Raw genomic sequence first — 18,430 nt, 5'->3', positions numbered from 1 at the left:
ATATTTAAATATCATGTAGAACTGAAAGGCAGATGTTTTAATAGTAGAAATTTAGTTTATAAATATCTGTTTTGTAAGTATTAATACATTAAAATAACAAAGCACCTGATATAATAGTGTTGATTTAATCATTAAAGTATTGATAGCTAAGTATTAATAGGTTTATGCTTATCTTTGTACATACATAAATTGTACTCATGTCAGTATCAGTAGCCAATTTACTTATTTTTATTTTTTATTTATTAAATAAAAAAAATTTATATTGATTTTTTTTAACATTTTTTGATTTATTATTGAGAGACAGAGAGACACAGAGCGTGAGCAGGGAAGGGGTAGAGAGAGGGGGAGACACAGAATCCGAAGCAGGCTCCAGGCTCTGAGCTGTTAGCACAGAGCCCGATGCGGGGCTCGAGCTCACAAACTGTAAGATCATGACCTGAGCTGAAGTCGGTCGCCCAACTAACTGAACCACCCAGGCGCCCCTGTTTTTTATTTACTAAATTTTTTAAATGTTTATTTTGAGAGAGAGAGAGCACAAGCAGGGCAGGGGCAGAGAGAGATGGAGAGAGAGAATCTCAAGCAGGCTCTGAGCTGTCAGCCCAGAGCCCTATGTGGGTTCGAACTCACGAACCATGGGATCATGACCTGAGCCCAAATTGAGAGTTGTACACTTAACCGACTGAGATACCCAGGTGCCCCACTTATTTTTAATTTAATTTAACTTATTTGTTTTTGCTAATGTACTTATTTTTAAATTAAAAAGATTTAACTGTGGTGAAACACACATAAAACCCACCATCTTAACCATTGTTAAGTGTACAGTTCAGTAGCGTTGGGAAATTCACACTGTTGTGAAACCATTGTCTAGAACACTTTTCATCTGGCAAAACTGAAGCTCTATAGCCATTAAACACTAACTCCCCATTCTCCCCTTCCCCCAGCCCCTGGCACTCACCCTTCTCCTTTTTGTCTTTGTGGACTTCACTACTCCAGATACCCCATATAACTGGAATCATACAGTATTTGTCTTTTTTTCTTTTTGTATTCAAGTATAATTAACACCCAGTGTTATATTATTAGTTTAAGGTGTCCAGTATAACAATTCAGCAATTCTGTACATCACTCAGCGTTCATCCTGAGGCGACTCTTAATCCCCTTCACCTATTCCACCCATCCGCGACCCACAGTATTTGTCTTTTGGTGACTGGTTTATTTTACCTAACGTAATCTCCTCAAGATTTATTCATGTTGTAGCAAGTGTCAGAATTTCCTTCTTTTTAAAGCTGAATAATAATCCATTGTTTGTGTATACCACATTTGTTTATCCATTCATCCCTCGATGGATGCTTGGGTTGCTTTCCTCCTTTTGGCTATTGTGAATAATGCTACTGTGGACGTGAGCGTACAGATATTTCTTTGAGGCCCTGTTTGCAGTGGCCAATTTACTTTTGTATTTTGCTTTGGCTATACAGTGGGAAAAAATCTTAACTCATGTCGATGAATAGTTGCAAATGGTTAAGAAGTTGGAAATGGCAATAGTTTGTAATAGCTTGCCATAATGTCTTATGACTCATCTGAATGTCAAATAGAATGATGCAGGAGATATTATGAGACATTTTAGTTTTAAAGTTAATCATTAGCGGTACCTAAAAGGCTCTTCTCTTTTTTTTCCAACTGCTAAGTGTACAATTTGGAGTTAGTGAAAGAGTTTTTAGCCGGTTAACATCTGTATTTAATGATCCAATTTATGATGTCATTGGAGGGAATCTTTGACCTCTCACTGTACTTTTTTGTAATTTATTTTCTCAAACTTTCAAAGCAGTCATATGTTTTTCATTCTTTTTGATGATTCTATACTTTGTTTCAGTGTCTTTTCTTTCTTTTTTGCAATTTTAAAACTTGGTAACAATCTCTGTATTGCTAAATTGATATTCCACAAATTTATGGGATGTCCATGCCAGGTCCATAATTCACAAATGAAGAAGAAAACAGATACGACCCTTGACTTCATGAACTCACAGTTTAGTAGGATTGCTGAATAATAAATAAGTAAACAAACAACTAGATAAATACTTACGAAAATGGTTTTTATGATGGAAAAGAGCAGTATACTGTGACAGAGAATAATGGTGACTGCTTTATTTTTAAAATTTTTTTTAATTTTTATTTTCGGATAGAGAACCTGAGTGGGGGTGAGGGGCAGAGGGAGAGAGAGAGAGAGAGAGAGAGAGGGAGAATCCCAAGCAGGCTCCATGCTCAGCATAGAGCCCAACGTGGGGCTCGATCCTGCGACCCTGGGATCATGATCTGAGCCAAAATCAAGAGTTGGATGCTCAAATGACTGAGCCACCCAGGTGCCCCTAATGGTGACTACTTTAGATTGGGCGGAGAAGACCTCTCTGAGAAGGTGGCATTTAGCATGAGCCCTAATTGCAAAAAGGAAACTGCCATTTAAAAATTTGGAAGAAGACAAATTATTCCAGACAATTTGAAGCAGTGGGAAAACCATGGATGGTGGTTCTGAGGCATGAAAACGCTTGGTACGTTTGAAACATTGCAAGACCCATGTGTTTGAGGCACATGTACTATATCGCTGCTGCAACAAATAACCACAAATATATTATTTTATAGTTCTGGAGGTCAGACATCTGACATGGGTCTAATGGGGCTAAAATTAAGGTGTCAGCAGAGCTGAATTCCTTCTTCAGGCTCTAAGGGAAAATCAGTGTCCTTGCCTTCTCTACCTTCTAGAGGCCACCTGCTTTCCTTTTCTCATGACCCCTTCCTCTGTCTTCCCAGTGCATTACTTGATTGGCCTTTAGTACAAAAAAGGAAATTATGATACTTGCTGCCCATATAATTACAAACATCTCTGAAAAGTCTGCAATTTAAAGTCTGCTCCTTAATAAAATTGACAGTCTACAGGGCATTTTTGAATCCTAATTTGAGACATGCTGACATCTTATTAATGCTTAGAGCTAGTCTCAATAGAATAAGAACTACTGTGGTTAAAACATTGTGGCACCAGCATTGGTTGAAGCCCGTTTCCCCAGTTTATTCAGTAAAGTGCTCCCTATTATATGGTTTTGTTAATAAACTAAAACTTTATCAGTATACTGGAAGACTTATGTTCCTGTTGAATATAAGTTGATAAGTGGTTTATGTACTCAAATCTTCTTTGTAGTGACCTGGAAGAACATATATAAAAACAGGCAAAAAGGAGAAATACACAAATCCATACTCATATGCAGGTGAATTGTGGACTTCATATACTATCAGTCCTTGAACAGATAACCATTTATTCAGTAAACATCAGTGGAGCACCTACTGTCTATTAGGCACTGTTCTTGGGTTCTCTTCTAGCTGTTTCAGATTGTGGTACAAATTGTATGTTTGGAGCAGTGTGCTTATCTACCATTCATTCTGTTGAGCACCTGTTACGTATCAGGTACTGTTCTAGGTGCTTAGGACACATTAGTGAACAAAAGAAAGAAATATGTCTTCCCTTCATGGAGCTTCCATTTGTGTTGCAAGATCAGTAGATCAGGATTTACTGAGCATTTTTTTAAAGATGTGAAATTTTTACTGAAATATGCCATATAGAGAAAAGTACACAATTCATAATGGAAAAACTTAATACATTTTTACAAGGTGAGTAAGCCGGTATAACCAGAACCCCAGATCCTGTTTGTGTAGCCTCAGTCTCTTGTCTCCCGGGAGTCACCACTATCCTGACCTCTAATGCCATAGATTAGGGTGCGTGCCTTTGAACTTTATCTAAATGGTATCATATAATATGTGCTCCTCTCCCACTGGATTCTTTTTCTCAAAGTTTTGTTCATGAGATTCATTGACTTGTTTTGTGTAGTTGTAGTTCATTTATTCTCCTTACCGTATCATATTCCATTGTATGAATATACCACAATGTGTTCTTTTCCCTTCTCCTGTTAGCATGCATTTGGTGGTCTCCTATTTTTGGCTGTTTATGCCTAGTGCTGCTGTAAACAGTCTTGTGCCTGCTTTTCAGTAGTCATTTGTATGCATTTCAGTTGGATATATAAATAGGCATAAAATCACTGCCTCAGAGAGAGTAGTTATGTTCAACTTCAGTAGATACTGATAGTTTTCCAAAATGTTTGAACCCATTTATTCTACGCACTGCACCCCCCCCCCCCCCGCCACCACCATTGGTGGAGGGTTTTAGTTCCTCCACATCCTTGTCAACACTTGGTATTGTCTGTCTTTTCCATCTTACCTCTCCCGTGGGTGTGCAGTGATATGGCATTGCCATACCACACAGCCATAGTGTTAGGACTAAAGCGGACCCTTTCCATGTATTTGTAACAGCCATTTGGATATCCTCTTTGGTGAAGTGTCTAATTAAGTTTTTTGCCCATTTTTAAAAACTACATTGTCTCTTTCTTTTTAGTGAGCTTTTTCCTATGTGCACCGTGGCATTTTTCTTTGAAAGATCCTATGTGTACTTACAAAATCCGATTTAAATTTTGTTTGCATAATTTTTTCAATAACATTAAGTTGTTTAATTTATGCCGAAAGAACCGAGAGCCTTATTTTTATGCTCACCGCGTGTTGTTTCCAAATGATGTTGTAACTTGGCAAGGGCCGCAGAACTATTTTGAAAAATTTCACTGCTTCGACTCTTGCTGATGGCTTGTGCACTGTTTTAACATGATAAAAGCTTAAAGCCTGTAACACATTCAGCCACCATTTTATTTTGTCTTTAAATGACATTGTGAGAGCATTTTAGGTACATTATTTTCATTTTATGTACTGTCACTTGCTAGAGAAGGAGTCATTTGATTCCAGTATGTTATTTTGTGTTGTTTCATCTCCAGCCCAATCAATCTCATCACCCCCTCACTGACTTTTTTTGTTTCAAGTATCCTGTTGTTAATCGTAATCCATTTCTGGCTAAAGGTTATAATTTGAAACCATCAGAAAAAGTTCTAAATAATAATAGCTCACAGCCTGTTTATGATGTACCAAGTAATGTTCTGTGCTTTAAGTGTTTTAACTTGTTTGCCCTTATGAGGTAGGTGCCGTTACCAGCTTCATTTCACAGATGACGAAGTTGAGGCCTGGGAGAAGTAACTTGACAAAATCACAAAGTTGGTAAACAGGAAACTCAGGATTCAAACCTTGTACCTAGCTCTCAATTTCTCCAGCCATATTAGCTGCCTCTGTTAACTTGGTGTGACAGACTTCCCCTACCAGCATGCTCTTTGACACACTCCACATTATTTTCTTTGCCGACAGCACTCCTGGTCCATGGAAACCCTATTGCGAGCATATGTTCGACTGGTCTGGACTACCGAGGTTGGGTTGGCCAGGATGTTTCACCCATCCCAGCGTCTGGGGTCTTAGTATTCACGGGTCAGACACAAGGACGTGGCTCTTTATTCTTACTCTTCCTCCACAAAGCTGGGGCAGCACATTGGAATTCTTCTGCTTTCTCCTTATATGGGTCAGAGTCTGGCCCTCTTGTCCATGGCATTGGAGGCCACGCCATCTCTTTTTCTCCTTTTTCACATTTGGATTCAGAACAGAGAGAGACCCTTTTTGGACCTTGAGCCTCAGCACTGCTTTCCATCCTAGATATGAGAGCTCTGTATCAGTACTTTGGGCATAAACCCAACTCATGACAAAGCTGTACTGTGGCTTTCCAGTCCCTGCTCTCCCTAAACGTAACTCTCATTGGGATAGCAACAGTGTTTTGGCCAATTCAAATGGTGTGCTAGGGGTTTTTAAATATTATTTCATTTAGAAAGTAGAACCCCTTTCTGCTGGGTGGCTCTTAGCTTTGTTTGGGGAAACAAATTGGCACTTCTTTAGTGTTCTGATTATTAACACAGAATTGGGTATATGGGATTCTGTCTTGGACCTCATCCAAAGGATTCTAATCATCAAGGCATGCTCACGACGAGGTAGAAAGTAGTTTTGCCTGCAAGGTGGTCCTATGGTCTGGACTCCTAAATATAATATTAGAACAAAGCTTTCATTGTTTATTTCTATCTTTTCGTGACTGTAATTTTTTTGAGAAATGGACACTTCTTTCTTCTGCTATGATCAAGTGCTGAAAAGTGGAAATATTTATGTCCTCAAAGTAGGAGAATGTAAAAGGGAAACTCAGTAGGAAAAACAGAGCTTTTTCCTTTTTTAACTTCAGAAAATTCAGGAGTGTTTTTGACTTTTTCTTTCAGTTGTTGCACTGATGGCCCTGTTCAGAACACCACAAGTAAGAGTTTGTCTAAATTATATTTAGTGGACGTTATTAAGCAGAGATCTTGAGAGTCAGGCTCGCTGTCTGGAATTTGCTCCCTAACCTGCCATGGTTTGCTAGCATTTTTCTGAGCTTATTAGTCCCTGGGATTCACTCTTTGAGGCCCCCTTTTTTTTAATGTGTGTATGAGAGAGGCCAGTATGGTTGGACAACAAATAAAGCCAATGTGGGTGGCTTAAGTTATGAGAACAGAAATCCTTATGATGAGAAACCAGGAGTTTATCAGGAGCCATTTGCTGCCTCTGGATCTGTGAGTCATTCCAGTTCTGTGGATGGTTCATCTCTCCTGAATGGTGGGAATGTACCCAGGAATGTGATAGAATAGTGGTTTCTACCTCCCCCCTCACCAAAGATAAAACCTACCAGTGTCTGGGCCCTTCCTCCTCCAGAGCTTTGCCGTTAGTTCATCAGGGGCCCAATAAGGACTGTGTGTCAACCGAGTCTTGGTGATGAAGAGACAGAGCATTTGAGGAAACCCTGAACTTTGAACACAGGGACCACTTAATCTTCAGAAATCACCACACACATCCTGGATTTAGCATTGCCTCTTGATGTGTCTTAGAAATCTGAGAACAACAAAGTAGCTGGGCCGGAGTTAAACTGCTGGCATCCAATTGAGCACACTTAGAACGGACCCATTTTACGAACACGAAAGTTTTCCAAATTTCATTCTCAGTATCTTATTCCTCTAGTTTTGTTTTGTTTTGTTTTGTTTTCTTTCTTTTCTTTTCTTTCTTCCTTACAACTCATAAAAATGGAAGGAAGATGAGGTTGGGAACATCCATATGCACAAGAATATGACATTTTTCTTGGATTTTTGTTAGTTTAAATTGAGAATGCACCTGCAGAAATGTCAGAAATACGCCCCTTTCCAATATAATATAAATAGGCCTTTATTATAGTTGAATCCTATGGGGTTTCCACACAAAATATGAGTAGGGATTGGAATAGGGAAAGGTGAGACCACTGTGGGTGAAAATGCCCCTCCTAGTCCTGAGGGTATTGAGCATTTTCCTAGAATGTGAGGTCAGTACGCATGTGCAGTGTGGGCTTGGGGTGTTCAGCACTGGAGCAGCTCTGTGGCTCTTCTTGATATGTAAGTGCATATGTTGACATGACAAGAGAAAGCATCACAGCATTAACTCATATTGTGAGATAATTATGACTTATTCATAGCACTGCAGGCCTATTACAATAATGATTACATTTCTGGAACAGTTTCCTCCCATCCTCCTTCCTGTCCCCAGGAAGCCTAGAGAACTTTACTCATTTATTTTCACAATGTGCCCATAGTTCAGTCGCATTTGTTTCTTGAAACCACCAAGGTGTGAACCAAAGGCAAAAAAAAAAAAAAAAATGTTACTCAAGTTTATGCAATGAGATGCAATTAAAGTAGACCTAAAAATCATTTGCTTTTACCTGCTTGTTTTTTATTAGGTCTGGAGAGAGCCTTAAATCTTCACCTAGCATAGGCTTCTTTGAGCTGGCCTTTGTAGTTGGAATGACAGAGAAAGACTGCGAGGGTGATATGGGGCCAGTCATGGAGGAAAAACGAGGTGTTGATGGAGTTCTGTTTATAAGTATGGAATAGCTGAGAAGAGGTGCATCAGGGAGCATATTAGTGCCTTCCCTTGGAAACTGCACACAAACGGGGGGATAAAACAACTTTGCAAAGTGGCTCAGCAGTATTTGCTAAAGCTGAGTATATCCCTATCATCCAATCCTGAAATTCCACTTGTAGATAGATACCCCAGGGAAGTGAGTGCACATGTTTGTCAAAAGACCTGCATTGTAAGAATGTTTACAGTGGCCTTCTCATAATAGCCCTGAATTGGAAGCAACCTAAATGTTCGTCAGTAGAAGGATGGATGAGTAATTTATAATATGTGCATATGGTGAAATACTGCTCAGCCAAAACCAAATAAACAGAAAAACCCCATTGATTATCATGGACATCATGAAAGAGGCCAGTTACAAAAGAGTACGTACTATATAAGTCATTGATAGAAAGTTCAAGAGCAGGCAATACTAATACATGATGATAGAAGTCAGAATAGTTGTTATTTTTGAGAGAAGGGTTATGAGAGCCTTCTGGGTGCTAGAAATATTCTAGATCTTGGTCTGGGGGTGGTGACCCAGATGTGCACATATGTCAAAATGTCTTGAGCTGAAATTACAGCACATTCTATAATGACTGTATGTATATTACACTTCAATTAAAGTAAACAAAACAAAGACAAAAACCTTAAGAAGAAACACAGGGAGAGGCATTGATGTCAAGCCATCATAATAAAAATGTCAAGAGTTTTATAACATAACTAGAAATTGTTTTCAGGTGTTGATAAATTACTAGCTCTCAAAACAATCACCTGATAGCAAAATAAATCTGTTGGTTCTTATCCTCTAGCAATAAGATGGTCATTTTATTTTGTATTTATTATAAAGATATTTGTTGCATGGTTGACTACCTAAAAGCCATTCCCAACCTCATATTCCTTGTAGATCTCTTCTTATAAATGTTGGAAAAACTAGAGTCTCATTTTCTCAGCCTCTCTTTCAAATATTGCATGGAGATCTTTCCTATCTTTCATTGGGAAAACAGAATTTGTGGGCATGTTTTACGCTGCTACAGCATCCATGACTGATAAAAATTCATATGCATTTTCAGCTTTCAATCATGTTACTTTATTTAAAAATTTTTTAGGGGCGCCTGGGTGGCTCAGTCGGTTAAGCGTCCAACTTCACTCAGGTCACGATCTTGCAGTCCGCGAGTTCAAGCCCCGCGTCGGGCTCTGGGCTGATGGCTCAGAGCCTGGAGCCTACTTCCGATTCTGTGTCTCCCTCTCTCTCTGCCCCTCCACCGTTCATGCTCTGTCTCTCTCTGTCTCAAAAATAAATAAACGTTAAAAAAATTAAAAAAAAATTTTTTTAAAGTGGAAATTATCCATTTTTTAATTTTTATTTTTTAGCTTTTTTTAAATGTGTATTTTTGAGAGAGAGAGAGACAGAGTGTGAGCAGGGGAGGGGCAGAGAGAGAGGGAGACACAGAATTCAAAGCAGGCTCCAGCCTCTGAGCTGTCAGCACAGAGCCCAATACAGGGCTTGAACTCATGCACTGTGAGATTATGAGCCGAGCCAAAGTCAGATGCTTAACCTACTAAGCCACCCAGGCACCCCAACAATCATATTATTTTAACTAAGGAGAAATGGGAAGTCTAGTACAACTCACTGGGGTTCCGCCATGCCTCCAATTTAATTTCTTTTTTAAAATTTTTATTTGAGAGAGAGAGAGAGCGAGAGAGTGAGCTTGTGCACAAGCAGAGGAGTGTCAGAGAGAGAGAATCCCAAGCAGGCTCTGCACTGTCAGTGCAGAGCCCTACGCGGGGCTTGATCTCATGAGCCACAAGATCATGACCTGAGTCGAAATCAGGAGTCTGATGCTTATCCGACTGAGCCACCCAGGCGTCCCTAATTTTTGACCTGTAGATATTCTCATGGGCTGGTAAGCAAGGAAGAAAGTGGGGAAAGGCTATATGGAAGGCAAACCAACTGTGTCTGCCAGAGATTTCTCTCCTTTTGTTGATCCAAAATGGGACAATAATAAATAATGGGCCAAATAAGAACCTCTTTACAAAAAGAGATAACAATGATAGAATTTTGAACAAAGAAGACCACACTTCTCTATGGAGAAATAATGTACTCTTGGAACACATAGCCTTAGAATTTGCCTAATTTTAAAGGATGGATAAAATATAAATAACTTATATCTCTGGGATAATTGGATCATGCCTGTTGGGCTATTAAAAGAGAAGGGGACCCACACTCCTTTTTTCATTGTCTTGGGATAGGACGGACCAGGTGGGCTTTCTGGTTCTTAACACTTTGTTAGGAAAAAGGCTTCGAACACAGAATCTGCTTATAGACTGAACAAGAAAGAAGCATTCATTGGAATATCTGACAAGATGGAAGAATTGGGGTGAAAGTAAACATTTTTCTGAAATTAGAAAGGAAACCTGAAGTTTAACACTTAAGCCAAGAAAGAGAAGAACAAATCCATAACCAGGTGTATATATTTAACTTCAAGTTGTACAGTACAGAGGCTCTGCTTATACTTAGTAATTATGCAGAATTTAAATATTTATGCCATTTACTTTTCCCCCCATCACCTATATACAGAAAAATTGAAAAGTTGTGCTGTGAACACTTACATACCCATTACGTAGATTCTACAGTGAACCTTTTGGTATATTTGTCTTATCACATAGCGATCTGTTGATCCTGCCATCCATCCATGAATCCACATAACTTATTTTTTGGTGCATTTTAAAGTAAGTTGCGGGGGCGCCTGGGTGGCTCAGTTGGTTGAGCGTCTGACTTTGGCTCAGGTCATGATCTTATGGTTTGTGAGTTTGAGCCCTACAGGGGGCTTTCTGCTGTCAGCACAGAGCCTACTTCGGATCCTCTCTGCCCCTCCTCTGCTTGCATGTGTGCCTGCTCTCTGTCTCCCTGAAGTAAATAAACATCTTTTTCATGTTTACTTATTTATTCTGAGAGAGAGACAGAGCACAAGCAGGGGAGGGGCAGAGAGAGAGGGAGACAGAGAATCCCAAGCAGGCTCTGCACTGTCAGCGCGGAGCCCATTGTGGGGCTCGAACTCATAAACTGTGAGATCATGACCTGAGCCGAAACCAAGAGTTGGATGCTTAACCGACTGAGCCTCCCAGGTGCTCCAATAAATAAACATTTAAAAAAATCTTAAAAAAAATAAAGTAAGTAGCGAGCATCAGTACATTTCTCCCATGACCGCTTTGGCCATTTAAAAAAAAAAAATTTGTGGAGGGGTGCCTGGGTGGCTCTGTCAGTTAAGCTATTGACTCTCGATCTCTGCTCAGGTCATGATTTCACGGTTCAGTTTTGGTTACTGAGTTTGAGCCCCGCATCGGGCTAGGATTCTCTTTCCTTCTCTCTCTCTGCCCCTCCCCTACTCACACACTCTCTCTCAAAATAAATAAATAAACTTAAAAAAATTTTTTTAATGTTTTAATTTTTTTATTTTTGAGACAGAGAGAGACAGAGCACGAGTGGGAGAGGGGCAGAGAGAGAGGGATTCACAGAATAGGAAGCAGGCTTCAGGCTCTGAGCTGTCAGCCCAGAGCCCGATGCGGGGCCCAAACTCACGGACCGTGAGATCATGACCTGAGCCTTAGTCAGACGCTTAACCGACTGAGCCACCCAGGCGCCCCTAAACTTAAAAAAATTTTATGGAGAAAGCCATTTTGGCAGAATTAAGTGTTATTTTTCTTCTCCTAGTTATTCCTGTTTTGTATATCGAAACATTACAATAGAAGTTATATAACAACATTTTTTTGACACTGCCTAGGTGCTCAAGCACATATTTCTGTGCCACAGTCTCATGAAAGTGAGTATTATTATTATCCTCATTTTACAGATGATGAGGCTTAGATATGGTGAGTTAAATACCTGCCCAAGGTTGTATCATCAGGATGTGACTGGGCTGGTACTTGAACCCTTGCACTTTGAGTTAAGAACCTGATCCCTGAACCACCAAGAAGAGTACCCAGGATTGCAGGTCTAGTGCCCAAGAGGAAAGGGTCACTTGAAGATTCCATAACTGGTAAGGGATGACAAGGACTGTGAGAACTGTATGGTACAGGAAGGATTTTCTGATTAGTGGACTTTTTAACTTTCTGAATTTTTTTTTTTTTTTTTTTGGCAAATTCCCCCCTTGGCTTTTGATCACTGTATAGTTAGTTCATAAGTATGTTTACCACCAATTCTCAGGAAAGAAAATGACCAAGCATTACTTTCTTACTTGTTTTTTAGAGTTTTAAAAAGCAGTTTTTTAAAATCCTTTCTCCTCTATCCTTTTTTTAAAAAATTTGTTAAATGTTTATTTTCGAGAGACAGAGAGACAGAGCATGAGTGGGGGAGGGGCAGAGAGCGAGGAAGACACAGAATCCGAAGCAGGCTCCAGGCTCCGAGCTGTCAGCACAGAGCCCGATGTGGGGCTCGAACTCACGCATGAGATCTGAAGTCAGACACTTAACCGACGAAGCCACCCAGATGCCCCAAAAGCAGTTTTTATTAAAGTATGATGTGTACACAGAAGAGTGCGCTTAGGACAAACTGAACATGCTTATGTGTGGTAGGGACAGAGCAAATAGTCGTTTCACATCCGCTGGTGCCAACCGTTTATATACGGACTTTGGCAAGCCGTACCTACTTCTTTGCTATTCTTACATTTCACGTGAAGACCAAGGAAAACACTTCACCTCTTTCTGAATGTTTAGTTACCTAACCACTGGGTCTATTTATTAAATGAATAAACCCTGTAGCTATAATATATGTGGATTAACACTGCTTCAGATGAGAAATACACATTGGTATGAATTGGAAAAACTGAAAGTCTCTAGATAGAACTAAACTCATATTTTTATTCAGTTTCTATTTTTTCTTTGTCCTCATTTTTTTTCTATTCTTGACATTCTCTATATTATGTAAAGCTGTTTTTACCCTTTTACTTCTATATTTTGAAGAACGTTAATAAATAAAAGATGTGAAAACCAAATTGCTATTCAAATTCAATTGTTTCCAATTATACCGGGAACTAAACAGAACCCAACAATTCACAGCTTCTTAGGGTGAAAGCAGCTCAACATTATTCAGTCTTCTATAAAAGAAATAGAGAAACAAAGAAAGGGGAGAAATTCAGAGACTGAGAAATACGATGACAGGTTAATATTATGAAGAACAGATGGGCTTAAGGGTCTGAAAAATCAGTGTCAAGACCTCGCAATCTATGCTCCATTCCTAGTGTCCTCAGTCGTCTATATTATTAGAGACTTCAGTCATTTCTTGCTTTTCATTCATTTTGTTGTTTTCTTTGGATCAGCTGGTAACATACAGTGTGCTTACAGTGTATGCTTATTTCAGTACTGACTCTAACAGCTGTAGATATTTCTCATGCACAGAGGAGGGTAAATAAAAGAATGGTAAGCCTCAGTGGTGGAGATTCTAAACTACCCCAAACAATAGAGTGTGTCAAAAGGCTTCAAGTAATAAAACTGTTGTCAGCTTTCCTTTCTATGTAGGTTTAAAGAAGAAAAATTGAGCTAACAATTCTGAAATGACTGCCAGAGATACTTCGGCAGTTAATAAAGGAGGCAGAAATAGAATGCTATCTTTTTTTAAAAAGTCTGAGTGGGGGAGGGTCAGAGAGAGAGAGGGGGGGAGAGAGAGAGAATCCCAAGCAGGCTCCACACTCTCAGTGTGGAGCCCAACGTGGGGCTTGAACTCACGATCCTAAGATCAAGATGTGAGCTGGGATCGAGAGTTGGACACTTAACCAACTGAGCCACCCGGGCGCTCCTAGGATGCTATTTTCTAATGAACTGACATGGATCTGGGTATTTTGATAAGGGTACCTCTTTTTGGTTGTTTGTATGTTAGCAACAGAAATTGACAAGTGCCCCATACCTTTATGAAGCTTTGCAAGGTACACAGCAACCTGTTGACGCATTGGATTTGAAAGATGTGTCAGTCAGCTTTAGCCACAGTAACAAACCCGGTATTTGAGTAGCTGACAAAAATCCTCCTTTATTTATTGTTCATGGGTCTGCTGGTTGGCTTGGCCTTCCTATGCTCAGCTGGCTGTGGATCCAGGACATGGGCCCAGTTCAGGTCTGCTCCACATCCATGGGACCCAGGCTAAGGAACAACAGTTATCTGAGATGTGCTGTGGGCATCGTGAATGACAGAAGGACAGAAGTTGCTGGTGCAAATTTGCCACACCTGTTAAATTTTCAGCTCATTACAAACACATGTCACTTCTACCAACATTCTATTGGTCAAAACAAGTCATAAGGCCGGACCTAAAGTCGGTTGAGTGGGGATGTTTACTTTGTGAGCTCCACTCTATTGCAAAGCCCAGTGGCAAAGGCTGTGGATTTTTATAATCCTTTTTACAGGGAGAGAGTGAAGAGTTGGGAATAGTAATCCAACCTACCATAGAAGGCCGCCATTAGAGAAAGGTCTTGGGGTTATTGGAATGCTATTTGTAGTTTTCCCCACAGTTTCACTAATCTGAAGTGAAATCAAAGGACTTGATGAGTTTTAATTTAAAAAGTATATTTCGGGGGGCGCCTGGGTGGCGCAGTTGGTTAAGCGTCCGACTTCAGCCAGGTCACGATCTCGCGGTCTGTGAGTTCGAGCCCCGCGTCAGGCTCTGGGCTGATGGCTCGGAGCCTGGAGCCTGTTTCCGATTCTGTGTCTCCCTCTCTCTCTGCCCCTCCCCCGTTCATGCTCTCTCTCTGTCCCAAAAATAAATAAAAAACGTTGGAAAAAAAAAAAATTAAAAAAAAAAAAAAAGTATATTTCGGAAGACTAAGATTTAGAATAGCCTGAACGTAAGATGAATCGCTCAAAGTAATTCAGGTAGTAGACTATGTGAGTTCCTTGAGTAAGCCACATGGACTTAGTGAGCCCTTAGTACTGTTCCCCACCATTCAGGTCTGTGTGAAGATATTAAACATGTAGGCAAGTGGGGAAAATGTAGAAGGAGAGGGCATAGCAGTTTCCTCTGTGCTTTCTTAGCTGAAATTTGTGATTCCAGTCGCGAGGAGGAGTGAGCACCCGTCTTCCCACACTACCGGTATACCGTCATCACGAGCCCTGTATTTGGAAGGAATGTGTCTCCCATTTAAGCGTTTGACGGAATGATGAGTCTGAGTGGGCCTTGCTGAATCATCCTTCTGTGGGCAATACACGGGCCTACCTGTATCTCACAACTTACCCTGGCACTTCGCCAGACAAGAAAGAGAGGAGAGCTGAGCTGGTATTTGTTGAGATGTTGCTTTCTCCTCCCTGCTTTGCCCAAATAAAAACACAACAAATCCCCCTCAACCCCCGCCCCCTTTTTTTCCACAGGAAAAGGTCTAGCATTTCTCTTTCTCACTGAGATGAAGAATTTTCCCGTAAGAACTTGAGTTCTTCCAACATTGTGAGTAAAAGTCTTCTAGTGAATATGGTCAGGAGAGAGCAATGACAGTGGGTGACCAGTGGATCATTCTGTAAGGAGATTGAAAAGCAAAGCAAAGCAAAACAAAACAAAACAAAAAACAGCAACAAAAAAGAAAAGCAAAATCAAGCCATGGGCTCGAATGAGCCTTGGAAATTTCCCTCTAACTCCTATTTGGAAAATACTCAGTTGGCCTAATGAGTGTGTTTAACAAAAGGTATTCCTGCCAGGTTTTCAGAAATGGAATAACTGACCTAATTTCTGTTTGGATCAGAATCAGAATCTAATCCGTGTCTGTAGGCAACTAAGCCTAGAGGAGACCTACAACAGGCGTCCATTGCTACTTCTGTTTCTAAACAGGGTGGTCTCCCAGCCACTGTGCACCAAGGCTCTCGGCTCATCTGGCTGTTCTGCTGGGCAAGGCCCTGGAACCGCAAAGCAGGTTTAACATCACTCAGAAAGCCCAGCTGTGCTTTGTGTGAGGACGTTGTGTGGATAAAGAAATAGGCTCTTGGGGCACCTGGGTGGCTCAGTCAGTTGAGTGTCCAACTCTTGGTTTCCCCTCAGGTCACGATCTCATGACTCGTGGGTTCAAGCCCTGAATCAGGCTCCACACTGACAGTGCGGAGCCTGCTTGGGCTTCTCTCTCTCTCCCACTCCCTCTGCTCCTCCCCTGCATGCGTGCCATGCTCCCTCTCAAAATAAGTGAATAAATTATAAAAAAAATAGTTTAGAAGAAACGGGCTCTTATTGGATGCAGTGTTTTAGAGGCAGGTGCGGATGAACAGCCACCATCACGCATATTGGGGCGTTGCCTGCCTTGTTCTGTTAACACCCAGTGTGAACTGGGGTAGCACATTCTAGTGTGGACTTCCTTTTAATTAGGGTTTTAGTCTTATTTAGTTAGAATAAGGGACTCCTTTAAGACTAAGAAAAGCAATAAATAGCCCCTACCCCCCACCAGAGGCACATATTTATACATGCTTCAGACATTTAATTTCAGGGGTTCACAGAACCCTTGAAATCATGGCCCCAGATTAAGAGTCCCTACCTTTATACCTTTCTATTTAATAGTGTTTATTGTAGCCTGTTTGATGGGTAGAAAGACATGGGTTAGTGAAGGGACAGGTGTAGACAGTTGAGCTCCCACACTGCTGCCATTATTTAGTAGCCCCAGGACTTTGCTGAGTTTCTTCATTCGTGAAATGGGGAACGTTGTAGGACCCTTTAAGGGCTGTTGTGTGAGTAAAATGAGGCCATTTTCTTGGCTTTTGAGTAAGTGGGTGTTCAAGAAATGGCAGTAGTTACTCTTGTTATTGCTATATTGACATCGTGTTTGCATTGCACGTCCAACAAGTGGAAGGCTTATGGAACACTTTGAACACAAGTGTGAACCAAATGATACTTTTTAAAAAAATTATTTTACTTATTTTGAGAGAGAGAGAGAAAACAGGAGGGGCAGAGAGAGAAGGAGAGAGAGAGAGAGAGAGAGAGAGAGAGAGAGAGAGAGAGAGAGAATCCCAAGCAGGCTCCACACTGTCAGCGCAGACCCCGATGGGGCTCAAACTCACAAACTGTGAGATCTTGACCTGAGCCGAAATCAAGAGTCGGTCGCTTAACCGACTGAGCCACCCAGGTGCCCTGAACCAAATGATAATTTTAAGGTTGCTGGTTTCTTTTAAGGTATCTAGTGCACTTATATTTATGCAGAACTCTTGGTGCCCTCCTTCACTGCATCCTTCTCTAAACCCCGCTAGTTAGATATTTAGAACAAAGTGCCTAACACATAGCAGATGCTCAGTAAAAATGAATCATTGTTGTAATAATAATAATTATTGTTGTTATTACTGTTGCTGCTTCCTAAGTCATTCTTCTGTGGAGCCTTAATTTCACAGGAAAAAGGATTTCAAGATGGTCTTTTCAAGGTCAGGGAACATTTCAAAGTCATTGTGATAAGGAGAACAAAAAACTTGCTTTTTGCCCTTCCTCTTTTCTCAGTATCTTATAAAAATTCATATCTTTGCCTTCCATTCATTTCACTCACTATAGGCTGGATGCACAGCCTCCATGGGACAGATGACTAAATTGGTTTATGACAGTTTCTGGAATAGCCCTTGGTAGAACAAAGAAATGTGTCAGCCCTCTGTGACTGGGTGGGGCTGGCTCTAGGTTCTCCAGGCTAAGAAATGTGTGTGTTCAGGTCTCTTTCCCCCTTTCTTTGGCCGCATTCGTGCTCAGGTCCCGATTTCTTTGGAAGGTACAGGTGACTAACAACAGAGGAAAGTGTAAGCACTCACCATGCATGTATTAAAAACCATTTTTATCTGAGTATCATTGACATACAAACCACGCTTGTATTTTAATAAAGTTGGAATCAAAGTCCAGGACCACATCTTTGCACATCTAGAACCTGGCAAAGGCTCAATAAATATTGAATGAACAAAGGAAAGGAATTAATCAGTGGAAAAATTTATTTTTGGAGGCGAAGGGGGCTTCTTGGTGCCCTTAAAAGCTCACTGTTTTCTCTTGTTCTGAATTTTCTAGCTTTGCCAGTCGAATACCGCTCCATTACTGGTGTCCGAATACACCCAATACAGTAACTTTTATATTTCTGTAATTTTTTAACTTGAAGCTCTGTTTTTCCTCCCTGTTCTGAAGGAGCCCCAGATTTGCTAACATAGTAAGCTTTTTTCAAGGTGCTAGAGTAAGAGAGGGTCTGACTGAAGACACTGTACTGGTTAGTTATTGCTACATAACAATTGCCCCACAACATAGTGTCTTCGAACAACAGCCATGGGTTTTTGTTTGTTTGGTTTGTTTTGTTTTGTTTTCCTCAGGATTTTGTCATCTGGGCTGGGTTCAGTTGGGTGGCAGGAAATATAGATGTAGCAAGAATGAAGGAGATAGACAATCATCATTGGCAGACATCACAATAAGAAATCTTATGGGCTAGGGTTATCAGTGGATGGTTAAATCAGCAGACAGAGCATGATGAGAAGCAGGATATTGGCACGGTCTCAAAGTGTCTCCCCATGAGACGTTTACTGATTAGAAAAGAGAAAATGGTCATCTTTAGTGTGGAGAAAGTTGGC

This window comes from Panthera onca, chromosome X (genome assembly GCF_046562875.1).
Source record: "Panthera onca isolate mPanOnc1 chromosome X, mPanOnc1 haplotype 2, whole genome shotgun sequence".
Lineage (NCBI taxonomy): Eukaryota > Metazoa > Chordata > Mammalia > Carnivora > Felidae > Panthera > Panthera onca.
This window is presented reverse-complemented; position numbering follows the sequence as displayed.